This window comes from Felis catus, chromosome D1 (assembly GCF_018350175.1).
Source record: "Felis catus isolate Fca126 chromosome D1, F.catus_Fca126_mat1.0, whole genome shotgun sequence".
NCBI classification, from domain to species: domain Eukaryota; kingdom Metazoa; phylum Chordata; class Mammalia; order Carnivora; family Felidae; genus Felis; species Felis catus.
The window spans coordinates 14,036,242-14,063,939 of NC_058377.1; the positions used below are offsets into that span (position 1 = coordinate 14,036,242).

The 27,698-nt window shown below is 50.5% G+C and overlaps 2 long non-coding RNA genes across 2 annotated transcripts in view; one reads left to right on the plus strand and one right to left on the minus strand.

Moving 5' to 3' along the window:
* LOC111556568 overlaps positions 1 to 27,698 on the minus strand; it is a 343,041-nt gene that overhangs the window by 170,274 nt on the left and 145,069 nt on the right. The window contains exons 2-6 of the long non-coding RNA XR_002736076.2: positions 22,664 to 22,771; positions 20,509 to 20,676; positions 19,511 to 19,630; positions 10,698 to 10,800; positions 8,940 to 9,036 (exon numbers count right to left, since the gene is read on the minus strand). This is a non-coding gene — a long non-coding RNA (uncharacterized LOC111556568). The remainder of the gene's footprint in view (positions 1 to 8,939; positions 9,037 to 10,697; positions 10,801 to 19,510; positions 19,631 to 20,508; positions 20,677 to 22,663; positions 22,772 to 27,698) is intronic.
* On the plus strand, positions 17,854 to 27,419 carry LOC123380348. The gene is made up of 2 exons (XR_006585960.1): positions 17,854 to 18,124; positions 27,050 to 27,419. It is a non-coding gene; the product is annotated as an uncharacterized LOC123380348 (long non-coding RNA).

A 27,698-nucleotide genomic window follows, 5' to 3' on the forward strand; every position in this document is an offset into this window, starting at 1 on the left:
ATATGTGAAATATATATATATATACACACATATGGAAATATATAAATACATACATATAAATGGAAATACGTACACACACACACACACACACACACACACACACACACACACATCCTACTGGGTTTCTCTCTCAGGAAAGGATCCTACCCAAACTGGAGAAGATGTTCCAACATCCTGAGCTGCCCCCCAGCTCAGGGATGGGGAACAGTGCTCCCCTCCCCAGGATGTATGAAAGCAGGGCCCTGGCCAGTATCCACATGTCCAGGAGGGAGATGAGTTCTGCTCTGTCCAAAGACCCTTCTGTCTGTCAGAGTCTTGTTTTAAGGCAGAGACGGGGAGCACAGGAAGCAGGCATCCTTCTCCCCAGATGCTGACCAGGGTAGGTGCAAGCACAATAAAGGGGGCCACATGCAATCTACCTCCTCCATAAGCCTTCATGCTCCCATCTCCCTGTCCACTTGGATCACATGTTCGTCTGACTCCCACCCCTGTGCCGAGGCCAACGCCCTGTGATGCTGAGCGATGGATGTGTGGAGGTGTGAGGAGGGAGGTGGACAAGCCCTGCGGCCAGCGGGGGGGGGGGGGGGGGGAGATGCACCAGGCGTGGGGGCCAGGATGCGACTTTGTGGGATTCCTCAAAGAGGAGTCCCAACACCCTGACCCCACACCCAGCTCTAGAACTTAGAAGCACAGCATGGCTCGAGGGCCTCCTGATAATAGCGAGGACCTGCCTTCTGTATCTCCAGGAGGAAATTACAGGAGAATGATAAAGATATAAGGGCTACTCAATGTGGAAAAGAAAATTCTGATCTTTGTGTCCTTTAAATAAAGATTTAAAAGAAAACAGCATTTCTCTCGCTTGAAATGTTTTCGGAATAATCCTATTATGAGGAAAAAGTGTGGTGAAAAGGCTTTCTCCATGGCTGTGTGATGGCAAGCTTGGAATGAGGGGGAATTTGACTAATTCCCAGTCTCTCTCTTCTCCTCTCTCCCTCTTGCCTGACTCTCCCCACACACCCGATCCCCAAATCCTCTTCAGAGGCACCCCCTCGTGCTCTCTGGCTGGCTCGGGCCCGGATGTCTCCAAGGACACCTCAAACGGCCACCTGAATGCTGTGGTTCCTTCCCTTCTGGAATAGAGACAAGTCAGCTGGGGTGGCCCGGGCCCCAATGAACAAGCTGATGACTTGGAAAATGGCAGCTGTGAGTAGGGCTGACAACTCATAAAGTGGGGGTGCATGGCAGAGCCTGGGGTGGCCTGGGGGCTCCCTCAGAAAAGGGAGCTGCAGTGTGTGTGTGGGGGGACTATTCCCATCCCTTGCCTTCAGAAAACCAAGCAGACTGTGCCAAAGAAAGGAAGCATGATTGAAGAGCCATCGGTCTCTTTGTAATGGATTCTGGGGTGGTGGTGAGGGGAGTGTGGGGCTGGTGGAGCTGGGTGGGACTTGAGTCTTACTGGTTGACTTGCCTTTCCGGAAATTCACCTGTTGAAGTGAATTCACCTGTTGAAGTGAGGTCTCCCCAGACCTCAGAATGGGATCTTACTCGGCTATAAGGTCTTTACAGAGACAATCAAGTGAGATCATTAGGGTAGACCCTAATGCAACAACCTGCCTGCGCTACTGACTGAATTGTGCCCCCTCCCCCCCAAAATTCATCTTTATGCTGCACCCCCTAACGTGACTGGATTTGGAGACAGGGAGATGATAAAGGTTAAATGAGCTGGTAAGGGTGGGGCCCTAGTTTGACAAGGCCCGTGTCCTTTTATGAAGAGGAAGAGACCCCAGAGCCTTCCCCTCTGTCGCACGAGGATACAGCCAGAAGGAAGCTGTCTGCAAGCCAGCAAGAGACCTCTCACCAGAAACTGAGCCCTGCCAGACCTTCATCTTGAACTCTCCCGCCTCCACAACTGTAAGAAAATTTTCCATTGGTTTCTGTTGTTCAGAGCCGTTTCTGTTGTTTAAACCATGTCGTCTTGGGGTATTTTGTTATGGTAGCCCGAGTGGACTAGTACAACTAGCATCCTAATGAAAAGGAGAAATTTGGACACAGAGAGACACTGAGAGGGAAGACAGCGTGAAAAGATACAGGCACAAAACAGCCACCTGCAAGCCGAGGAAAGAGGCCCGAACGGATCCTGCCCTCACAGCCATCAGAAGGAAGTAAGCCTGCCAACACCTTGGTCTTGGACTTCAAGCCTCCAGACCTGAAAAATGACACATTTCTGCTGTTTACGGCCCCCCAGTCTGCGGTACATTTTCACAGAGGCCCTAGCATGCTCATACATGGGCTAGACAGGTTGCGCCATGGCTCTGACTTGGGTAGGGTTGGGTTTGCACTCTGTGCAGCCCTCTGCTCTGAAACCCCCCACCTAGCCTACAGGGCAGGGGTTGGGAATCAATTCTCAGACCTAAGGCTCTGGGCCCTTGGATTTCCAATTTCCCATCTCGTTCAGGGGGTGGGCTCCACACAAGACCCTCTTGTGCTTTGCAAGAAGAAATCATTTGTAGTCGGGCAATAGTGACTCTCTGAGAGAGAAAAATCCATGGAGACGAGAGCAGGTCTGGTACCAGCAGAAGGCCAGTTGCCAAAGCCCACTTCGCTGCTTTAATTCCATGGCTCGTGTGGGAGGGCATCTCCGCCCCACCGAATGGGTAGGAAAAAGACAGGGCTACTTATCAGCAGAAGCAGATGCCCTCCCAGGGGCCTGGCTGGTGCCCTTCTCGAGCTCGGGCCTCTCCCAGCATGATATGAAGCTGGATTGGAAGGAAATGGAGGCAAAGGCAAGCAGAGGCAAAGAGAAGGGGGTAGACTTCAGAGAGGAAAGGTGGTGGCCTGGTCCCAAATGACAAGTTGCGTCCTATCCCCCTTGATCAGCTGCTCCCCCTGCAACTGGGAAAGGGGTCCTGCCACGTGGTTTCAAATGAGAAGCGGGGCACGGAGGCATACAGGCAGGAAGGAGTCTGGTGGGCATCCAGAAAAGGCTGGCATGAGAACAAGGGACAGAGACGAGAGTCACACACACACACACACACACACACACACACACACACACACAGCTGCCTCCAGAGGCTGCCGAGACGCTTCAGAAAGCGCACATCAGCCCATCTTTCAGTCTTCTCCAGACTGCACCACCAGCACCTTTGGGATTTGCCCAGCACAAGAAATTAGCAACCGTGTTGTGGTCTGCAGCCCCAGCTATCTGCCCCTGCCCGGCCAAAACACTCCTCCATTCAGCCCTGAACGGGGTCAGTGTGAGAGCCGGAGAGAGGAGCCGTCGCCCTGGGTGAAGAGGGGAAGCAAGGGGCTACCGCATGCATGGGTTTCCAGGCCATGGAGTGAAACCCCTAAACCATTACGTCTATTTGGGATCCTCACAGACAGACAAATCTGCAGATGAGGAGAGACGTCAGGGCAGCTTAACAAACCAAGAGAGCTGTTTCCCACAACATCTCCTCTTTGAATTTTCAAAGATGGATCCAGAAGATAGACCAACATCACCGCCAGCAGCGGCAGCAGCCTGTGTTTTCGAAAGTCAAGCGTGTCAAGTGCAGCTCCAGAAAAGTGCACTGAAGAATTTTAAGCCTATGGGACAGTATTTCCAAGTCCCCGCAGAAGGCAGATGAAGTCTGGAGCAGACAGACCTGGTCTGGATCCCAGTTCCCCTCTGACTAGTTGGGCTGCGTGGACTAGTTCCACGATGCTCTGAGCTTGCCTTCTCTCTTTTTAAAATAGGGATCAAAGTAAACCCCATGGGTTTGGTGAGTGGATTAAATGAGATTATACAACTAAAGAGTCGAGCACATAGTAAGTGCTCAATAAACATTCTCCTCATTACCCACTCCCTCTCTTCCTACCTAACACGCCAACGCCCTAGACAAGATTCATGGCAAATGTGCCTTGTCTGAAAATCTCCACTGATGGAGAACTCACCACTAACCAAAGAGGGCTGGTCCATCTGAGGGGCTCACATGCTCAGAATGCTATTTTGCTTATCATAAAGTAAAGCAAAATCAGCCTGCCGGTAATGCCTCGTTGGTCCTTATTCTGTCCCGCACCCCATCACAAATAAGACATATGAAGAGAAGGAATATGTTCTCCTTCATCTTTAAGAACAGTCCTGTCATCATCTGTACCTTACCCATTCATTCACCACTTCATCCGGTGACTCACTCACTCATTCGGTTAGCCGGTGACTAGATAGCTTCCCCAGGGCACTTTGGGAGAACAGGAAACAGTAGTCGAGGCTTCACTCTGAACCACAAGTTCCTAGTTAGCTCGTATCTCAGAGTAGCTTTGTAATTTTTTTTTTTTTCCTTCCAGAGGAAGTGCAAAAGCAAGGAAAGGATAAACCGGTTTTGGAAGTGCCTAGAATGGAAGGCCATGTCCTTGAGATCTACAGAGGATCTGAAGGCTGGGAGCAGACGAAGCACGGTGATCCTAATTCCTAGCTCCCAGTAGGGCCTAAATCCTCCGTACATGGCAGGAAACTGCTCTTTACTTTGAGATGAGCCAGCTCAGTCTTATTTGCAAAGCTGTCCCCAAAGCCTCCATAGGAAGTATAATATCACCATAAAGAATCATTACACTCTCATGTGACTACTTCTCTCTCTTTAAAGAAATAGTCTGAGTTTGCAGTGAGCGCATCTCTTCCCTCCCCCTCCTCTACCTGATATTACTTTGGCTCCCTATAATTAGATTAGGTATAGAAAGTGACTTTATGGTGCTAATAATTACACATGCTTACAAAACAGATGGGTCCGGGGATCTGGAGGGGGAGCGTTTATGGACTCGGAAATGAGACATTTTGTTGTAGGAAATGGATAGTTATTTCCAGGTTTTATTGCTGTGTTTCATAGGACTCTTCTTAAATCTTCGTGGCTAATACTTTGCCTGTATTGACTTCCATGCGTTTCGTAAGATTTGGCTCCCTCCAGTCCTGGGTGTGCTGGAAAAATGGCACTGACACAGGAAGGGGAGCCAGAGACAGAGAGCAACAGGTTGGTGCCCTGGGGGAAGGAAGAGTCGTAAACTGGGGAATAAAACCCCACAGAGCTTCCGAATCAGAAGGAACCTTAGACATCATCTGGTCAGGCACTTCTCAAAGTGTGCTCCCCCTCCCCAGCAGTGATTAGCATGATCTGGAACTAATCAGAAAATCTCAGGCTCTACACAAACGCTGCCAGTGGCACCCAAGAGTCTGTCTTTCATTTCAGGGGATTCTGATGGTTGAGAGTTTAAGAAACACAGATCTGGTGCAGTCCTTTCAGATTAGACATGAATAAACTAATGCCCAGAGGGCCTAAGTGATTTACCCCAAGTCACCCAGCCAGTCAATAGACAGTTATGGCAAGAACTTCCAAACTACTCACACAGTTCTCTCCCCAAAACACCATCTGGTCCACTAAGAGCTAGGCACATGATCCTGCTGACTTGCTTCCCCAACTTTGGTGTGCACAGAAGTCACAGGAGGATCTCGCTAAAATGCAGATCTGGATCCGGTAGTTCTGGGGTGCTGCCCAAGATTCTGCATGTCAAACAGGACCCCGGGGGATGGGATGCGGCTGGCCCCGGGGCTCACACATAGAGCGGCGAGATGCTGGCATGCACTGGTGGTGGGACTCTGGCCCTCACTTTCCCACTTCCCCTTTTCTCTGCCTGGCAGCAGAGGCTACTGAGAGGGGGCTAGAGTCCTTCATATCCCTTTGTGAGATGAGTTCGTGAGGATATTGCAGCCCACTGCTCACCCCTCTCATTCCCTTTGGAGCTTTGGTCCGTGGGCCACAGGCCCGCTAGTCCCTTGCCATCTCTGACCTGTTGACTCCCTACCTCCCTAGGCTGTCCCGCTTTCTTGAGGAGACCTGGTCCTCTCCCATTTCCTCCAAAATTCCACATGATACGCAGATAATGGGATCCAGGACAAATGAAATATGTCTGCCTTTCTTTCAAAAGATTCTTGCTGGGTAGGAACCCCAGAACCCATTTTTGGTCTCTCATCCCTAGTTCCTGCTCCCTGGCAAAGAGTTCCTTATGATGTCCGACCTAAGTCCCTCTGGCTGCCATGAAAGACATTTATTCACCCAACAAGCACTTTTTGAGTGCTTCTGCAAAGGAGCACTAGGGTAGACTATAGATAAAGGGACTTCATCTGTTTTCTGTCTTCTAACCACCCCCCCTCCGCCATCGTCTGTGGCTTAAAGCGAGCTAGGTCCAAAGCTAAAACTCCCACAAGGACCACTTGTTGGACATGTTTACTGAATTTCTTCTAATTCCATTTGACTTACCTCTTCCCCTGTCCAATCCAGTGGGCTCGCCTCATCCTCCTAATTGGGAACACCCATCTCCAGCCCCCAGACACACCCATTCGTCAGCTGCCAGCAGCTCTTTCATATCCCGTCCCCTTTGGAATCCTGTTCCCTCCCCACCGGGTCCCTCTCACAGACAAACATTGATAATGAATAAATCTCTTTCAGAGAAGGGAGTGGGCCGGCGTGTCCATGGGGAAGGCCCTGCAGACACAGGCAGGATGGATGGCTGGTGGGAGCAGTGCTGTCGGCTCTAATTAACGTATTGTTCTCTGGGCTCCAGCAGGATTATGGATGAGTTCCACAAAGCGGCCCACTTAACCTGAGCATCCTGGTTCCAATCCATTACTTTCTCCACTGGCTCCAGCCTACAATTTGGCCTGGTGTGGAGGGGCGGAGTGCGGGCAGGGAGCCAACAGAGCTCAATTTGAGGAGCTCCCCAAATGCACCTGCCTAGCTTACTTCCCGACAGGTGAGCCTGTTGGGGGCCTGGGCTTCTAAGCCCCCAGTGGGCAGAGAATACACAGCTCAAAGTGCCACAGGTCTCTGCTCGGAGGTCCCACCCATGCAGCCTTGCAGAGAAACCCAGGAGGTTAGCAGCCCTTCAAGACGTGGAAACTGCCTGACAACCCCCAGCTGGCAGGAAACAGTCAAACCGACTTTAACGATGGCCCCTAAGCCATATCTTTCATTTGCATATCACTGAAAGTCTTGGCTATCTCCTGATTATTTTTTCATGCGTAAACTATTGTCTGAGGGCTGTTATATCCAAAGGTACAAATTGTACAAGACTTAACTCTCACCCTGGTGAAGCTCACAGCTGGGGAAAAAGATAAGAAACATTCTCAGAAGACCATGGCACCAAGGGTGCCTCGGAGGGAAGCACAGCATGAGGGTACTGTCACAATGATGAAGGGGTGGAGGTTGTGCTGAGTGATCCAGAGCGGTATCTTAGAAGTAGCAACAGGTAGGCTAGCAATGAGGGCACCCCGGCAGCGGGGTGTCCGAGGGAGGAAGAAGAAAGTACGGCAAGAATAACATTTGATACATTTAGGGGAGTCAAGGGGGATCCGTCGAGATGGGTAATGTAGGGGCAGAGTATCAAGCACCATGACGGGCTAACTGAGGAGCTTGGACGTTATGGCAGTCATGAACGTCGTTGTGCAGAAGAGAGGCACGATCAAGGGGTGTGTGGTTAAGAAGGTTACTTTGTGGGATGTGCAGGAAGGGATTAAAGACAAATGGCGTGGCCTTGGTGAAACCAATTAGGAGGCTATGCAGCATAGCAGGGTCTGGAACGAGGGTGGTAACTACCATCTCCAATTTGCAGGAGGGGAGGGTGCGGTACTGAACCACACGGGCCTCCGTTCAGAGGCCCACAGTTGCACAGTTAACTATGGCTGGGTTTCCGCATGAATATCTCTTGACTCCCAACCCAGCTTTGCTCAAGATCGTACAACTGGAAGTCGGTTCCCAGCTCTGCTAATATCTCCAGGTGCGTGGCTGCCAAGTAAACTAAGCTACAATGGCCTAGGCCCTCATATTTCTCCAGATGCTTTGCAGCGCAGAAGGCGGCGAGAACTTTGCCCACTGCATTTGCATCCTACTTAAGTATCGTCAGGGACGTCTGCCCTGCGGGATTAAGAAGGCTGGCTCTCCACCTACTCAGACCCCAATCCCATGACCAGCGGGAGCCATAGCAGCATGGGAGAAAGACAGAAGACGGGAGCCAGAAAGGCTTAGACTCACACTGTCACCTTCCCACAACCTCAAAGAAGCTCCTTGATCTCCCTGAGCTGCACTTGTCCTCGAGTAGAAGGTAGGGTTATCCTATGTAACTTATGGGGTGGTGGGGACAAGAAATGAGATGTGCATATAACAGGGAGATACTGTGGTCGTTATCAGTGGATTCTTATCGATGTAAGGACTTCCAGACCTAGAAAAAGACCAGGAACATGGCTCCACTGAAAAAGCTTACTTCTTCAAAGTAAAGTGCCGGAAGAGAAAAGCACAGTACCAGGATCAGAACCTAGGTCTGAGGACTGATTTCACTGCCGTGGGCTGTGTGAGTCTGGGCGTGGCAGGACTCACTGGTACCCTCATTCTCCTTTTCTTGCCGGACCCACAGCTTCATGACACTCCCTAGCCTCCCTGCTGTAGACGTAGCAGGTGACTATGTTCTAGCCCGCGGAACATGAACAGAGGTGACGCCGCCACTCCCAGGCCCCACCCATAAAAAGCATTGTGCATAGACCCCTCACTTGATTTTTCCATGCACCTGCCAAGTCAAGGCACTCCAAGCACTCCAAGAATAGCAGAGCCCCAAGAAGGAGCCTGGGTCTCAGAAACATTGCATCAAGCGGGGCATCCTTTCCAGTTCTCATTGAGGAGGGGCATATCTGCAAAACTTTTACGGAACTAACCCACTGAGATTTGGGGGCTGTTTGTGACAGTGATTAGCCCAGCCTGACTCATTCACCTGGCAAGCTGCTCACCTTCCCCGAGCCCCAGACTCCTCATCTATAAGATAAGCATACTAATACCCGTTCCAGTTACATGACAAGGTGAGCGTGATGATAGAAATGACATAACAAAGGAGGAAGCACTTAGGCAAAAAGCCAAGGATTTACTCACGTCAATCATCACCACTGTTGGCACACAGCAGTCCACCCCTGACATCGTGTCATGTCCTGAGCCCCTCCCACGGCTCATCTTGGGCTTCAACCACCGGCTGAGTGAGGACAAGAACACATCAGGCGATACACGTCGGAATTAGCTACACTAGACCTCTTAGTCTCTTCCAGAGAAAAACTTCAATTACCTTCCCTGCATCCCCATGCCCTCATTTCCCCACCTCAAATGCATCCATCAGTGTTCTTATCTTGCTGGGTGGACCAAGGACAGGTGTGTGACTGGTCCTCCTGAAGCCATTCCACCCCGAGTCGGGGGTTAGCCAGACACCCCTGACTCACCTTTGTAGCAAAGATGCCACCAGGCACTTTCTCCCCACATTTGATGTTTTATTGCAAAAGCCATTAGGTCCCCCACCTCCTTAAGGCAGAAAGTTCAGAGGAGACACACAGTTCACTGGAAAAGGCACCAGTGCAGCTCGAAAAGGTAAACATGCAGATGAAAGTGCATATACCCCTGTCTGTGCAAGTGTGTGTAAGGAGTGCAAGTGTGTGTATCTATGTGGATGTGTTTGAGGGTGTACATGCATGTGTATTTGAGGAGTGCATACGGATGTTTGCTTCACGGCTCTGTGTGTGTGTGTATGTGTGTGTGTGTGTGTGTGTGTGTGTGTGCGTGCATCTGTATGGATGTGTCTGAGGTGCTCGTGCATGCGAGTTTGTGTGTCTGTCTACATATGCAGGTACATGAGTATGTGTGTCTGGGGATGGGAGGTGGCAGAGACGGCAGGCAAAGGGGCCACCGTTAGGTAGGTTCTTCCAGCATCACTTCTAGTGGAGAATTGACTGCAACTACAGGGAATGTCATAATTGTTAGGAAAATTCTGGATCTCCCCTTCCGTATCCTTTTCCCCTGAGCATTTTAGAATGGACACTTTGGGGCACCTGGTGGCTCAGTCGATTAAGCGTCCGACTTCAGCTCAGGTCATGATCTCACGATCTGTGGGTTCGAGCCCCGCGTCGGGCTCTGTGCTGACAGCTCAGAGCCTGGAGTCTGTTTCAGATTCTGTGTCTCCCTCTTTCTCTGACCCTCCCCTGTTCATGCTCTCTCTCTGTCTCAAAAACTAAATAAGTGTTAAAAAAAATTAAAACAAAAAAAAATAGAATGGACACTTTTTTTTGCCACCATGCCCTGAAGAAGACAGAATCTTCTTAGGATTCACCTGCTCTCTCGTACGCTCACCAAGCATCGTCCGGCCCTCCCTGCACCAGGAGCCTGCACCCCTGGGTCCATCCACCCTTCCCTTTCCAGCTCTGCTTCAAAGAACAGTGTGCAAGAGAATTGTCTCTGGAACAAAGAAGGCCAGGAGGCCGTTGTGGGGGAGGTGGGGAGGGGGAAGGCTGCAGCCTCTTCTGGGCAGGGAGGAGGACAGAGCTGGGTGGGGGGCAAGGCCTCAACTTTGGTGGGGGAGCTGTAGAGGAGGCTCTCAATTCTCAGCCCTGCAGGGGGCCCGGGAGACACATTCCGGCATGGCAGGGCTGCAGGGTTAGGAACAAGCCCCTGACACAAGGGGTTTGCACAGGCGCACAAAGGGAAAGAAAATCAGAGGAGATGAAACCATACAAATTTCGGGTAATAGAAAGAGAGGAAAGAGATGTGCGTGTGGCCTGGGTCTCGGCTCAGAAAGGTCGATTCCAAGAAGACGCTGCTCAACTTTATATTACTTTTCAGAAAGCCAGTGAGCTGAAAAATAACTCTCACCTTTTTTTTTATATTATTATTCGTTTCTTCTTCACATTGTTTTGTGCATCTCGGTTGTTCATTTCTCCCCGGCCTGATTTCATTTGGAGATTTGGCCTGGAGCCTGGAGGGGAAGACAGTCCTTCTTTTCAGAATGCATTTATTTCAAACCCTCAGCAGCCTCTCCTGGGTCTGCCCCTGTCCGATCTTGGGGTGTGGGGTGTGGATGGGGTGGGGGCGGGCCCTCTCCTCTGGTTCATAGAAGTCTGCACGTTGTCTGTGGACAGATGTGTGTGTGCACACGTGTGTGTGGGTTTGGGTGGAGGTGAGTGTTTATGAAAGGGCACACATGTGAGTCTGCACGCATGTGGAAATGCACACGTGTGGGCTTCTGAGTGGCTGTGAGGGTTACCACGAGTGTGTGCTTGTGGGGTCGCGTGTGTGTGTATGTGTGTGTGTGTATGGGCGTGCGAGTGCAGGCGTGGGCCCAGGAGCCCCTCCAGGTGGGAGGGACCTGCAAAGCTGGTTTTTCTGATTCCCTGGAGTCTGCAGTGGCAGAGGCTGGTTCCTTCACCTTTCACCAAGCTCAGCGAGCCACAGATGTTGTTTGAACCAGGGAAAATGTCAGCCCCCAGGAGGAGCCCAGCTTTAACTCAGAGTGAGCCCCTAGGACGCGAGGCAGTGTATTCTGGGTATTGTGCTTTGGATCCATTTGCATTTGCTCTTTCCAGTGACTCTGGGCTGGTGGGTGGGTGTGAAGGAAGGGGGCTTCTCCTCGGTACCCCCCGCCCCTCCCAGATCCCGGCCTCCTGGTGAGGCTGGTACCAGAGGAGGCGAAGGAGTTGCTCCAACAAGCATCCTAATCAACCCCCGACGTCACCCCCACTCCCACAGCAACCTAGAAGGATTCCTCCTGAACCAAAGAGCTGTCAACTGGGTCTCAGGGGGTAGGCCTCGTAGCCAAAGCTGGGTTTTCCAGTGTTCATGATGCCCCCGGCAGGCGCCTCTGAAAATAGCCTCTCTTGTGCAAGACAGCCTGCCCTGCGGGGCGGGTGGCAGAGCAACTGAGCTTTGCTGGAGACAGAAAAGTGGACAATACAAATGTTCTTACCCCCTTCGTCACCAGCCTTACAGGTAGGGAGTCGGTCGGATGGAACCCTCCCAAGGGAGAACCCCACAGACCGTGCAGAAGACACAGAGGCCCCAGGACCACGCGCCTCTGGGGCCCTGGTTCATCAGGACCACCCCCACTGTTTCACTATTGAGGCAAATGATGAAACTCTGGCTCAGAGAGGCTAAGTTACTTATCTGGGGGCACACAGTCAATACGCGAAAGAGCAGAGTGGCTTCTCATCACGTGGGCAACTGACACGCAGGGCTCACCACCCCTGGACCAGGCAAGCTGCCGGGAGGAGACAGAGCCCAAAGAGAGTGACGAGAAGAAGTACTTTACGCTTGGGTTCTACCGGGTCACAAGCAGATCCAGGTCCTGCCCCAGACATGTCCGGTGCCTGGTGAAACAAGACCTACGTGGGACCTTGGGAGCACTGGTATCTAGGCCGAAGCTCCCCTCTCGTTCACTACTGGATTTTTGTCATCCATCTACATCCGCTGAGCCCTGCGGGAGGCAGTGGGCTGGAAAGAGAAGAGGCCGTGTGACCATGTTTCAGTCACTTAGACTCTCGGCACCTGCAAAATGATGATGCGGGTGGATGCCTCACTCACAGGGCTGGTGTGGAGTTTGAATGCACTGATAGGTGTGGAAATAATTCACGTGATGCCTGGCACGGGACAGTATTCAGATTGGGTCCATTTCCCTTTTGCTATGATGGGCGGGGAGCTTGAAATTTCCCACAAGCGCCCACAGGTGGGCTCAGCCAGGAAACCCTGCCCTGGTTACCACCTCCACCGGGGGAAGCTGGGGCATGGCAGCTGTGAATCTGGCTCATTCCAGGTGGTGCCCTGATCTAAGGGGGGGGGGGTCCCTGGCTCCCCCTCCCTCTCTGTGCTGATTCTGTTGAGTTACAGAGCAGGGGTAACTGCTGCCCTCCCTTTCCTCTTTGTTCAGGACCAGAAGCAATTGACTGGCAATAGCAGAAGGGTTCTGCTTTGCCTTAGAGAAGGTCTGGGAGAGGGGACACCCCGTAGGAACCCCACCTCTTCCTTAGCACCCTAGACCTCCGACTCCCGAACATGAGTCTTCCCCTTGGCAGAGACCCCCCAACATTTGTGGATAATAATAACTGACATTTTTCAGCGCTTTGCAGTTGAAAAGCATCTTCACAACAGAGCATGATAAGGAGTGTGGGCCCGGGCAGCAGAGAACCTAGGCTGTACTGCCAGGGTCTATGTAAAGCCGGTGCCCTGATACCAACCCAGAGGGATGCTGCAGGATTCAGGGAGGTAAGAGATGCATACGTGTAATCCAGGAGCCTAATTCACCTAAAATAAACATGCTAGCCCTATCTGTGTGACCTTGTGCAAATTGCCTTAAACCCTCTGTGTCTCAGTTCCCTTATTTGCAAAATGAGGCTGATCATAGTATCCACCTGATAGGGTTAAATGTGTATTAGATGAGGATTAATGGGGATTAAGTGAGTTAATATTAATAACACACTTAGAAGAGTACCTGCTGCATCATGAGCGCTCAGTGAAATATAAATAGAGTCCTTTCTGGGATTATTGTACCACCACAGCTACCTTTTGCAGTAAGAACATTGTTAGTCCATTTCATAGATGGAGAAACCGAGGGGCTAAGTCACTGGCCCATGACTTGAACTCCAGACTATTTTGTAAAGTTTATTTATTACTTTTGAGAGACAGAGAGACAGAATATGAGCAGGGGAGGGGCAGAGAGAGAGAGGGAGACACAGAATCTGAAGCAGGCTCCAGGCTCTGAGCTGTCAGCACAGACACGTGGGCTCGAACCCACGAACTGAGAGATCATGACCTGAGCCTAAGTCAGACGCTTAACTGACTGAGCCACCCAGCCCCTCTCCCACTTTTTTTAATGTTTATTTATTTTTGAGAGAGAGAGAGCATGAGTGGAGGAAGGGCAGAGAGAGAGGGAGACACAAAATCCGAAGCAGGTTCCAGGCTCTGAGCTGTCAGCACAGAGCCAGATGTGGGGCTCAAACTCACCTACTCTGAGATCACGACCTGAGCCAAAGTCCTATGCAACCCAATGAGCCCCCCAGGTGCCCCTTGAACGCTAGACTCTCTGATGTCAAGTGAGGGTTCCTTGCACTCCTCTGGCCTCAGCAGCTTTGGCGGCTTCTCCTCTGTGGCTAGACTGTCCAGGGGACCCTGGCCTCCCTTGGTGTCCCTCTCAGCCCAGCTTCAGACAGCCTCTCTCTCCTTCCTGCCTTCCCACAGAGTGGGGGTGGCTCAGGCTTTCTCCCCAGACAAGGGAGCAGCCTCAGAAGAGCTGGGCCCTCAGGCTCCCGCCCTTTGGGTTTTCCAGGAAGTCTGGTATGCCCAATCCTCCTCTGACTTCTGTCCTTTGGTCCTTTCAGAGGCTGTGGAGCCACAGCCCTCACTACATGCGGGCCTGTGTTGGGGGCGGGGCACGTGGGCCAGTGAGGTCTCTCTCCGCAGTGCCCCTCCAGGCACCCAGCTGCAGCTAGGACCGCAGTGAGGGCCTGGAGGATTCCGTGCCTCCCTGAACCGCCTGCGTGCACCCCCAGCACACACGGGCGCGCGCGCACAGCCCTACACAGAGGAGATGATCAAGCGCAAAGAGTCCTCGTGTGCTACTTTATATGGCAAATAATTGAGCCGTACCCTTGTGGTCTCAGTGAGGAGTTTCATCCATATTCATGCCTCGCGTTTCCTGTGGAAACGAACACGCAGACATTCCAGCACAACAGTGGGTGCAAGAAACCTCAAGCACTAATTCAGTCCCCCCACTACCCATACCGCCTGAGCCGAGTTAGATAGCCCTCTAACCAGCAGGGAGGCAGCCTGCTCCGTGCTGGGGACTTGTCCTCCTGTCCCTGTCCCGCTCTCTGGCTTCGCTGTCTTCTTCCTTCCTTTCCTTTTAGGCCTTCTTGGTCCCCTGCCCCTCTTCCCTTCCCTCTCCTTCCATATGGCCTCCCCTCCGTCCAGCCTTCCCCTGCCGGCTCCTCTCTGCCTTTCCTGCCTTCCAGGCCTCCTGCCACCGTGGCCAAACGTGCCTCCCCAGAGCCTACAGGTTCACTTTCCTCGTCTAGTTATGATGGGGTGGGGGTGCTGGGAAGCTGGTTTGGAGAGTGCGTGTCTGTGAATACCAAGCATGTTAATAGGTTAAAGTAAATCTAAAGTAACATTTGAAAGCAGAGAGATGAAAGCAGATCACAGGCCAAAGATCAAACAATCTAGAGCCACTTCTAAGCCTTTTACAGCTGGAGATTATTAGCATTTGAAAGTGAAGAGCATTACAGGGAGAGAGGGGGAAAAAAAAGTCGGAAGGAATTTTTGTTGTGGAGATAAAAACTGAAATAAATGACAGTGGAAAGCGAGAACTAGAAAGAGGCTGACTTATTTTAAAACCACATTAAGACAGTGGGGGAGGGGGGATACCGATGGCTATATTTTTAGCTCCTCAACCCGCATCTGGGCTCCGTGCGGAGGTCTGCAGCCCTCCCGGGCCTTCTGGAGGTAGGAAAGAGGTTTCCGGTGCCCACTGACATCCCCTTCCCTCCAGCTGAGACAGAAGGCCTGCTCTGGGAAGGGGGTGTGGTAAGGGGACAGTGGGAAGGGCTTGGGGCTGGAGCCAGATCCTTCCTCTTTGCTGCCAGGCACCCAGGACCCCTCGCCCACCCCTCTCTAGGGGGCATCCAGCCAGTCTCCCTAATGCTCCAACGTTCGAGTTGGTGGAATCAAAAGATTGTCCACCTGTGAAGTTTTTTTTTTTTTCCTGCCATCACAGGTATGACCCTCCCCACCACATCTGATCATCTGATAACCCCCATTCAGACCCAGGCTCCTCATTTTTCAGAGGAGGAGACTGAGGACCTCCTCCCCACACCCAGTGCGATAGATACCGCTAAATAAGAGAACATATAAAACCTCCCATCCTCCACACTTTTAATGTAGTCAGTATTTTCTAAGAACCAAGTATGAGTTAGGCATGCTGCTAAGTGCAGGGAAAAGTGTTGAACAAAGCAGGCAGAATCCCTACCTATGGGGCTCTTGAAATCTTGTGTGAGGGGGCAGATATTAACTAAAAGCTTCAGGCTAAACATGGGGGATTGATCACCATTTTTTTTTTTTATCACTGTTCCCTCCTGAAATCACACTAACGTGAAATTCAAGTCACTGGAAACCGACCAGGAAAAGGCAAGTGGGAAAGATGTCTGAGGCATAGGACAAGTGTTAGCAAATGGAAGAGTGACAACTGACTTAATAGAAGGGAGGAAATGTAAATGACCCTGTCTGCAGGGAAATGTCCCTGGAAAAAGAGATGTGGCCTCTGGGGACTGCCCTCCACCCCAGTCCTAAGGAAGCAGGGGCATGAGGCACAGCAGAAGCTGGGATGGGGCTAAACAGGGGCACTGGTTAGACCTCCAACATCCCCTCCATTGCCTGTGCAGTCAGGGAAGCAGCCTTCTCCTCAACGGTGAGCAGGGAGCCAGCAGGTGAGAGACCAGCCATCCTCCGAAGAAACTGAACCAGAGAGCACTGGGCTCAGGGACCCATGTGCATCGACAGATGAGAGTAAAGTATCGGCACTGGGCATAAAACAGGATGTTTAGGTTAAATTCTGCATCTTGAACAGTGAGATCCTCACTCTCCATTCCCAACAGAGCATTCATAATGGCATCAGCCTGGATATCCCTGAACTTCCATCCCTCACCCCTGCCGGAGTCACCCCTGACAGAGTCAAGAGAATTCTTCTCTGGAAAAACTGAATGGACAAAGAGGGTAAAGGGCAATACTGAGTGTCCCCTGAAGAAAAAGCCAGCGCCCTGTCCATTCCCTCTGTGGTGAATCCCACCAGTAAACAGGACCCAGTTGCGCCCACAGAGCTGCCGATCAGGTGTTTTCTAATGACTTACAATCTTAAATATGGACAACTGAGGATCACCAGACATTCTAGGAAAGCCTCCACCATTAAGACCAGACAAGAAAACAGGAAGAAAAAAAAAAAAAAAAAAAAGGAAAGGAACTCTGAAGAAACAGACACGGTCAGAAATAGAAAAAAACTTCAAAAATATATATAATCAATATTCTCAGAGAGATAAAAGGAGACCTTTCACCTGAAATAAAGTGGGAGAAAGACGGATGGATGGATAGATAGATAGATAGATAGATACAAACTATAAGCATATACAGATACCATATATAAAATCAAAGCACAGAGAAAAGCTCTTGGCTATTAAAAATGATAGCAAAATTTCAGAATTCAATAAGAGGTCTGAAAGATAAAATAGAGGACATTTCCCCCAAAGTGGAACAGAAAGAAAGAGAATAAGAGAAAGACAGATAATGGGAGAGAAAATGAGAACACTAAGGATCAGTTCAGAAGGTCCCGCATTTGACCAGTGGAAATTCTAGAAAGGTTTAGAGAAAATGGACGGGATAATTATCAAAGAAATAATAGAAGAAAATTTCCCCATACTGAGAGATGTTGGTTTCCAGAATGAAGGGTCATTAAAGGTCCAAGGCATATGATCGTGACGTTTCAGACACCAGAGATGAGAGGCTCCTAAAAGCTTCGAGAAAGGGAGCAGCAGGGAGCCACCCTCAAGAGATTGGAGGGCAGTCTCCCTGGAAAAAAAAATAATAAAAGTAAATTATAGATTATTTGATACACTCTCTCATATGACAAATAAAAGCAACAGAGGTTTCCCAGTTGTGTTGAATCATAAAGGAAAAATTATGAGACAGGTACAGAAAAGCAAGTCAAAAATGAGGAAAAGCATAAAGTTGCACAAGAAAGGAAACATAATCAGCATTGAGTATAGTACTGTCTCGGGAGTGAACCGTTTTTACTTACTCTTTTGTAAGAAGAGTATTGATTTAATTTTTTAAAGTGTGATATAAGTATATTATGGGAACTGAAAGTTATGAGCTAAGACTCGTGCCATAATAAGAAACCGCTAGACAAGGTCAAAAATAGTTCTGTCAGAAAAGAGAGTGGAAAAAAAAAAAAGAAAGAACAGTAACCACCTGCTTTATGTGGGTAGCAGTCAGTACTTACCAAGAAGGTGCGTAAGGAAACTCCCCAGGGGAACGGTAAAGGTCTAAGGGTCATAGTTTGGTTTGGTTACATAGTTGTATGCCTAGGTCTGAACTCATGGATTGCTACACCGGAGATCTGCACATTTCATTGCACGTAAAATCTATTTCAAAAGGGGGGAAAAAAGGAACCAGCAGCAAATAGTGAATTCTAATGATACGCTTGGTGGAGTGTTTAAGGAGGAAATGTACTTACATCTGCAACTCACTTGGAAATGCATGGAAAGGTAAGATGGAATGATGGATGGGTAGAAGGATGGAAAATTAAAAAGTTATGTGATAGAACAAATATAACAAAATGTTAAGGGTAGAGTCTAGATGGTGGGTTTATGGGTATTTGCTATAAATTATTTCAACTTTGGTATGCATCTGAAAATTTTTGTAATAAAATGTTGGGGGGAAAGTAGAAGCTGGGTATATTATTTGGGTGAAGGGCAAGGAGAAACAGCCAAGAGTTGAAAGTGGTTATCTCTGGAGGGTGGGAGGAATGTGATCAGGGCCAGCTGCCTGCCATGAAAAATCTCTCGACATAATTTGATTTTTAAATTCTGTGTATGTATTCCTTTGGCTTAAAAAAAAACTAATTTAAAAAAGGAAAAGAAGGGCGTATTTACTGATAAGTACTTTAAAATATGTAATGTATTTGCAAAAGAAAAGTATACAATTTAATAATTTGTGGAAGACAAGAACAAGACGCCACGGCAGTGAGAGGGAAGCAGGGTACTCCTCAAGGCTGTGAGCTGGGGAAGGCCTCTCTGAGCCCCAGGACGTGGGGTTTCAGGCAAAGGGAAGAACATCACAAAGGCCCAAGAAGGCCAGTGATCCTTAATGTAAGGGAGAAGGAGGAGGAGGAGGAGGAGGGGGAGAGGAGGAAGAGGAAGGGGAGGGGGAGGAGGAGGGGGAAGAGGAGGGGGAGGAGAAGGAGAGGAGGAGGAGGAACAGGGAGAGGAGGAAGGGGAGGGGGAGGAGGAAGGGGAGGGGGAGGAGAAAGGGGAGGGGAGGAGGAAGGGGAGGAGGAGGAGGAGGGGAAGGAGGAAGGGGAGGAGGAAGGGGAGGGGAAAGGGGAGGGGGAGGAGGGGGGGAGGAGGAAGGGGAGGGGGAGGAGGGGGAGGAGGAGGAGGAGGAGGAAGGGGAGGAGGAAGGGGAAGAGGGGGAGGAGAAGGGGAGGAGGAGGAAGAAGGGGAGGAGGAGGAGCAGGGGAGGACAATGGGCCACCTCCATGTTTTCAAGCTCCAGGTAGAAAGCCCCGGGGTGACCAGCAGGACTCAAAGCGGAGGAGGGTTCATAGGCTCTTTGCTTAACTGTAATTGCTGCCTTTCTGTCTTCCCACAGTTAGGCTCTGTTTTTATAATGCCTGTGCTATGGAAACTGAGGGAAGGTTTTCAGGCCCGAGTTACAAAGGTCGGAGAGGGGCCAACAAGACCTTGGCCAGCGCACTTGGGGGTGAGGGCTCCAAGGGGGAAGGTCACTCCATCTGGCCCCAGCCTCCCACCTGCACCACCCCAGCCTTCGGGTCCCCTCTTGTGCGTGTTTAACGTCGGAGGTCCCGCAGTTTGTTGGTAAGCAGGGTGAGAGGTGCCTCACACATGTCCTCCCACAGTGCAGAGACTCACCATACGCAGTAGTGTTAGGCGCAGACCCAGAGACGTGTGTGCCCTTGTTCTTGAACGAGACCCAAGTCCTCATCCCAGAAGCACTTCACGGGCCCCTTTCTCAGCCTGGATTGGAAGAAGCTGGGGGTGGACACAGGGCATCCTAGCGTGAGGCAGCTGAATTTAAAAAGCAAAGTGCAGGGCACTTGGGGGAGAAACTAGGCTGAATCACGCTGCCAGAGCAGAATCTTCCCGTCAGGAAAGTGGAGGGGACTGGGGAATTGGGGGCCCTCCTAGGAATAAGGAAACGCTGGGGACAGAGGCAGCGAAGCTGCTAACCCCTGGGAAAGGGACTCAGAAGGGTCTGAGTGGACTGCCGGCTTGTTGGAAGAACTTCAGCCGGAGCCCGGAGAGCAGATGCCCAGAGTCCAGGAGCCTGGCGTGAGAGACAGCCATGCACCTCTGGCTGGCAGGTGCCCGCCCCCGGTGACAGTGAATGGCACGGAGCAGGGACGCCCAGGGCTCTGGCACAGAGCCGGCAGCTGCTACTGCTGAGGTTTTTATGCTAATGCCACTTGTCAAGCCGTCAGTGCTCGGGGCAGCTGGACTTGACAGGGAGGCAGCTGGATCCCCTGGGTTTTGCTTCCCCTGAGCCTTGCCCAGGTCCTCAGAGGTGTCCAGCGAGGAGAGCTGGAGGAGGAGCGGATGCTGATGGAGGGCTGGGGCCTACAGAGAGGAGGGGCGCCATGGGGTCTCCCCAGGGCCGCATAAGAGGAACCCCTCCCCCCAAAGCCCACCCACTCTAAAGCAGGAGCCCGATAGCCAGAATGGAGGGCACCTCTGGGTTTTCCCAGTGGGAGGGGAGCAGAGGATTGACTCTCCTTCAATTATTCAGCCCGGAGGACCCCGCCTAGAGGGCAACAAGTTGTAGCCCAAAGAGCACAGGGCAGGGGGGACTAAGACCTGGGTCCCAGCCTGGTTCTGTCTCTCACTGTGTGACTCTGGCCCAGTAACCGTACCTCTGTGGACTCCAGCTTCTTCCTCTGTAAAGTGATTGAGAGGGTGGTGGTTTCGAGGCACTCATGTATTTAGCATACAGGCACTCAATACTCCTCGTGTGCCCGGCACCGTGTGAGATGAGATCCGGGCGAATAAACACAGCCTCTGACTTCCCATAGACCTGCGTTCTGGGAGGGAGGAGGGGACATTCTTCACATCTCATGGTTCAGGACTTGGGTGCAAGGTATGCAGGGCATCCCGGGCTAGGGCGTCCCTCACAGGACGCGAGACAGAAGTAGAGGCTGTGATCTCCACCCCAGGGCACGCCAGGAGCCCAACCAGCAAGATTCTTGGAAATTTACTTTCAAAGCTGTGCGGCAGGTGCAATCTGAGAGGAAATCGGCTTTCTGCCTTTTTCCATGAGAGGTTGGGGGCATACATGGCGCGAACAAGCACCGGACACGGGGTCTGGAGACCCATTCCTAGGCCTCAGGAGCTGGGTGACCACGGGCGCAGACCCTCCCTGTCTCTGAGTTTCCACTTTTTCCTTGGTAAAATAGGATCCATCCATCTTGAGAATCTGCTGCTTGTAATGCACAGCACGCTTGCTGACCCATTTCAGGAAGGTAGTCCCACCCATGAGGCTGCCTGGTTCCTAAGGGTGGAGCCAGCCAGGGGGCCACAGCAAGTGGAACCCCCACGCATGCCTGATGGGTGCGAATGTGTGCTTCCTCGTCACCAGCGGCCATCCACCAGCATTCCCCGAGACATGTGGGCAAGTTTCCTGTAATTGGTTTATGGACGGTTCTCTCAGCATTGTGTCTGGCCATAAAATATGCTCACTTAATAGTCTCCAAGGAACTGCCAGGCCTTCCAGCTATAACTCGGAGCCCCCAGCCTCTCCTGCCTGGCCTGACACCTTGTTTGGTGAATCTGATTTGATTTTGATCTTAAATCTGCCCTAAATGTCTCTGAGCCGTAGCCACAGGAAGGGTAGGAGTGGGGAAGAGGAGGATGGTTGTTGAGAATTATGACCCAGGCCCATTAGGAAGGGTTGACCGCTCTGCACAGCCCCTTCTAAATCATGCCCGTGAAGAATGTCACCGCATCCTGAGCAGGCCTCTAGCTGGCAGGCAGAAACAGCGGCTGGGAGGGCGGAAGGAAGGGACTCTCTCGGCCTGGCCTACATCTGCTCTGTGCTCAGGGCCCCCAGTGTCCTTCCTGTGCCTTTCTGTGGCTGCTGTGGCCTGGACACCCCTTCTCAGTCTGTCCAACAATTTTCTCCTCCTTTTGTAGGACTCCAAGAAGCTGGTGCCCAAAAGGTAGTGTGCTGTAGTGGGTGGGAACCTCGTGGTGATGGGCGTAGAAAGTACAGGGATGACAGTGCTTGCATGTGAGGGTGAGAGCCACTGGGATGCTCCTGTGGCCTCACCTCCTGTTCTCTGAGGAAGGGGCCGTGAAGAAAGATGGGGAGCGGAGTTGCTACTGGCTCCCTCGCCCGGCAGCCTGGGCCGCATCAGCTGTTAGCTGGTGGAGGGCCTCGGTCACGTCTGTTTGCAGAGAGCACAGCATTCTGACTCCAGGAACTCATTCACGCTTTGTAACTCTGCTGTAACATCTCCTCCTCACCACAGTCGATCCCTCCCTCCTCTCTTTCCTCTGAGCATTAGAGTGAAATAAAAAGACAGTACGGTGGCTGAGACCCCGAGCTCTGAAGTCAGACTGTCTAGATTTGAATCAAGATTTCACCACTCACTGTGTGACCTTGGACCATTACATAACCTCTCTGTGCCTCAGTTTCCTTAACTATTAATTGCAGGATAACGAGAGTACACGCCTCTCAGGATCAATGTGAGATTTAGCCACATACAGCTCTCAGAGCAGACCGTGGCACATTTCACCTGCTATTCCTTTTGTTTGTTAGTATTCCCTGGGGTGTGTGGCTGGGGGTAGTGGGGCTCAGGAATGACACTGAATGTTCACTTCCAGTAGACCATGTCTTCCCTATGTGTCCAAGGCCTGGGATGAATGAATGAATGAATGAATGAATGGATGGATGGATGAATGGATGAATGAATGAATGAATGAATGAATGAATGAATGAATGAATGAATGAATATCAGTGAACATGGGAGTGTGGGGGATGAAAAGACCCCAAGGTTCCACAGTACTTACCTTCTAGTTGGGCAGCCAGGACAGCCATCACAGGGAGAATGTTCCATGGGCCAGTCTGGCAGCAGGAACTTAGAGGTAGATCCCAGGTGGCCACCAGCACCAGAAGTTCTGGAAAGGAGTGATGAGTTGGTGAGGTTAGGGAGAGTCTAGATACCCCCAAACATCCCTGCCCTGTAGGGACCACTTATGGGGCAAGGGAGTGCAAGGCCACGACTCACTGGATTTACCCTCAGCTGACCCTCCCAAGCTTTGACTCATGGTTAAGATTTCCTAGGTGACTTTGGTCCCTGAGTATTAACCAAAGGATCTTTTAGTGTTAGCTGCTAGGGATTTGAAAAAGTCATAAAGCCATGATTTTTTTTTTCCTTAGAACTAGAGGGGGTTGAGGAATGAACATTTTTACCAGCGATTTGATAGCCGGGAAGCTAACACTCAGAGAGTCGAAATGGTTTTCCCAAGTCAGCTGAGCTTATCTCCCAAATGTGTCCCTTTATTTCTTGTCACTGAATCCCTGTCCTCACCACTGGTAGAGAGGAACAGAAATCACTTTTCCAGTTTTAGGGAACTGAACGTAAGAGCTGAGACCCAGATTGCCGAGAGGCTGACCCCAAGCCACCCTGCAAGTCAGCAACCGAAGCAGCCGAACCAGGGGTTCTGACCCAAAGGTTAGCTGCTCTGCTCCCTGCCCGCCCCGACTCCCCGCTATCCGGAACACTCTGATCCAAGGCAACTGGGGCCTCCTGGAGCTGAGTGCGGTGCCGGCAAAGATGTTCCTGCTCTGGGTGGAGGGGAGCCGTCCCCCCCCCCCAACACACACCCATGGAGCACCTGCAGGGAAGCCGGCTTTCCAAACCACCCTTTGTCAGCTGCTCCTCTAAGCAGAACACACGGCGCGCAGCCTGAGAAGGAGCCTTGAGCGCCAGGGAGGCTCCAAGTCAGTATCAAGAGGATTTTCATAAACACAACTGTCTGTGTCTGGGCAGCCATGTGGAAAGTTGCAATATAACCCACTGATGTCATGTGGCAGGGGAAACAAGATTTCCAGAGGCAGCCGCGCTGCTCTCTCCAACCTCCGCGTGGGGCAGAATCCCAGACAGGCTTTGCGAAGAAAGGGAAGGGAAAAAAAAAAAAAACACAACCTGCAACAAATTGCAAAACAAAACCCTGGGTCTGAGGTCTGCGAAGAAGCGCGGTAGGAAAGGGAGCTGGGGATGATCTGGAGTTGGTGGGGGAGCACACTGGGCTGTGGGATCACCCTGCAGGCTCCGTTCTGTGGGCTTTCTGGGATGAGGGCAGCCTCCCAGAGGAGCTGGGGTGCGCCGACCTCTCCCTGCCACCCGGCACCTTGGATCCCTGGACCTCAGAATCACCGGTCGTTTCTCTCCCCCTGGGGGATTACACCTCACCAGACTCTCACTCTCCTGGTCTTTAAAATCTCCGGATTTCAGATTCCTGCAACCCATTCCACTACCAGTTCCGCGTTCACGTCTAAGGTCTAACCCAGGCTTGGGCTGCTGTGGTTTCAAAGTTTCAACACGGTTCTGGTTCTGCACTGGGGCAGGGGCCCCCTAGAAGAGGGGAGCAGTGGGGAGATGGGGTGTCTTTTCCTTCTTGGTTGGTGTCTCATAGCATTACCTCACTTCTCTGCTGTCTCCAGCGGCCGGCACACCTTGGCCGGGGTCACTTCACTTGCCTGTACTGCATGCACTTTTCTCATTTCTACAATGAGGTGCAGGGGTCCTTTTAGGTCAAAAAGTCTAGAAGCGTCTGACTTCGGCTCAGGTCGTGATCTCGTGTTTCATGAGTTCGGGCCCCGTGTCAGGCTCTGTGCTCTGTGCTGACAGCTCAGAGTCTGGAGCCTGCTTCGGATTCTGGGTCTCCCTCTTTCTCTGTCCCTCCCCTGCTCATGTTCTCTCTCTCAAAAATAAATAAACATTAAAAAAAAATTAATCATTTTATGACTACACATAAGGAGGAGCAGAGTGGTGCAGATTACACAAAGGATATTTTCTGCTTTTATGAATACTTTTGGGGATCTTCTTCAAATTATAAATCATTCTAATGGCAGAAAACTTGAAAACCAAGAATAAGCATTTAACAAATAAACAGACAAACACCTGTTTCTCAAATACAACCCAGATATCATTTCGATTAACCTTTGCAATGTGTCATTTTAGTCTTCAGAGTTTGCATATCCATACATTCTTTAAGTAAAAATATACTAGAATCACGTCCTGCAGTCTATCCTTTCATCATTTGGGGATGCACTGTACACATTTCCTCTTACACGGATATTCTTCTGCGATTTTCTTAAGTTTGTTCTTTTTCTCGTGATTTTTAATATTCAGGAAAACTGCAGATGAAGAATCACAAATGGCCAACAAGCATACAAAAAAACACTTTGCCTCAAGAATAATCAAAGAAGAGGAATGAGATGTTATTTTTATATATCCGATCAGCATAGTTTTGTTTTTTATTTTCTTTTTTTAAGCTGACACAATCTATTTTGTTACCTGGATGAAGAGACGGACAATCTTTTACATGGCTGGGAAACCTGGAAAGAGTTTTTTGTATCGAGATGTAAAAATGTGTATGATGGTTCACTGACTAATTCCATTTCTGGGAGTTTACCCTGTGGGAGTAACCCCCTAAGTATTAAAAGATAGCAGTACAAGGATGTTTGCTGAAGCACTGTTTCTAAGAGCAAAATTTTAGCAACAACCTAAATGTCCATCAACAGGGGAATGAGCAGGATGAAATCGACAAATGGAAAGATAGCATGCAGTCCTGAAAAATGATGATGTAGCTCTATAGGTACTGACTTGGAAAGAGGTCTTGGGTATTTTGTGGAGTGAAAAAGAATCAGTTAACAGAACAGCATTTGAAGGCTTAGCCCATTTATGTAAATTTATATGCACAAATCTGTATGTGTGCCTTAGATAAAGAAATGCTGGAGGCTTTGTTGGTTTCAGATAGGAGGGAGGGCTTAAAGGTGGCAGTCTGGTCTGGGGGTGGGGTGGGGCAAGGACTAAGGATTCACTTTGAAACTGCATTTGCCGACCAGCCTCCAAGTTGTGTGTGTGTGTGTGTGTGTGTGTGTGTGTGTGCGTGTGTGTGTGTTTCTTAGGATGTATGTTCTTTTGGGGTGCAGGGAGGGACACTGATGGAGATTATGAACACCTCCACCTGCCGTCAGGCATTGACCAAAATATTAGCAGTGATTATCTCTTGGAGGGGCGATTCGGCATGTGTTCATTTCTTCTTTGAATTTTTAGTATTATTTGAACATTTTGCACAAAGCATTTTGCAATATTTGCTGTCAGGGAATGCTCACAAGTGCTGTTTTCTTTCTTTCTTTTATAATATCCTGAGAGCCTGGATTTCTGTGTCTTGTCTGTCAACATCTGCAATATTAACTTTTCTTACACTGCTGTTGCCCTTCCTCGAGAACCCCAGCTGTCTCTTGCCAGCTTTGGGGTGTCTCTGTAGATGCAAGCCCGCGGACAAGCGCCATGCTCAGACCCTACCTGCACCAAACTCCCCAAGTCTGCCTCTCTCCCACCTGTGGAAGGATGGTGCTCACATTCTTCTGACCGGGCTGAGCAGGGACACTGCCAAATTTTTATCTTTGCCCCTCACCTTCCTCTGCCTTCCTTTTCTAACACTTGTCTCTTAGGTTCTGATTTGACCACAGGGCTCTCACCAGACGTGGAAATCCCTGCCATCGCCTCCACGCCTACCCTCGGCTCCGTTTATCCTAATACCCTGCTTGGCATCTGACCTTGTTCTGTCTTTCGTCTTGGACTTTGCTGCTTCCTGGAAGTTTCCAGTCATCCCTACCATGCTAGGTGTGACAATGCTCTATTCCACTTGATTCAACAGTTCAAAAAACCTACTGTGTGCTCCTTACGTGCTCAAGCCCTGGACAGGTTCTTGTGGACATCGAAACCGTGAGTAAAGGTCTCTACACTTGAGAGAGCCGCAGGGACTCTGATGGTAGCTGACCCTGAAGGTCTATGACTGCCAGGTGCTGTTCTAGACGCTTTGCATGTATTATCTCCCTTAACTCTCGCTATAATCCTGTGAAGTAAGTATGATGAATGTGTCCGTTTTAAAGAGGAGGAAACTGAGGCATAGAGCATAGCTTCCCCGAGGTCACAGAGAATTAAGTGGCAATCTGGCTCCTAAACACCATATGCTATGAAAGAAAAGAGGCCACCTGTGAAGTGTTGTAATAGACATTTATAGAAAGACTACAGGAGTTTGGCAAAAGTGAGTCATGAATTCTTTTGGCTCTCAGACTCTTGACCTGTGTGAGAACCCAGGTAGGTAACCAGCTTCCTCTCTGCTGCTTACTCACCCAACCTTCTGCTTTTATCTCTGCAGATGACACGTCAAACATCGTCTTAACTTAGACTCAGCATCTGCTGTGAGTGACTGACATCTGCTGGGCTGGCCTCCGGCCCCAGGTCCACCTGGCTGGGTTGGCAGCCCCAGATCGTGTCCCACACCATCTCACATGCAGCAGCCCAAGTGCCCCAGAGCTTTCCTGCTTGGGTCTGGGCTTCTTCCCAACGTTCCATGAGCCCTCCCACTGGGGAAAAACTGATGGAAACTGCCCCGTGACCCCTTTGCTTCCAGTAGGCCATGTTTTCTGCAAGAAAGATGTTCCAGAAGAGCTCTGTCCAAACTGAATGTTTGTAGATTGAATCCCATTTAGAATACATTAGAATAATTAGCTAATGACACAACAGCATCAACTTGCCTTGAGTCCTCACTACATGCCAGGCACTTTGCTCATAATATCCCTTGAATTCATGGGACACATCTGTAAGGTGGGCACCTCTTTCCTTATCCTGACATAACCAATGAAGAAACCAAGCCCAGAGATGTTAGGTGATTTGACCTAGGTCACACAGCTAATAAGTGCCAGAGCTGACTCCTGGCCTGGCACGCAGTCTAAACCATCACTCTGCTGTGTCTGGTCCAAGGAGCATTCGGTGAATTCTTAGGCAAACGGTCTCTTAGGGAAATC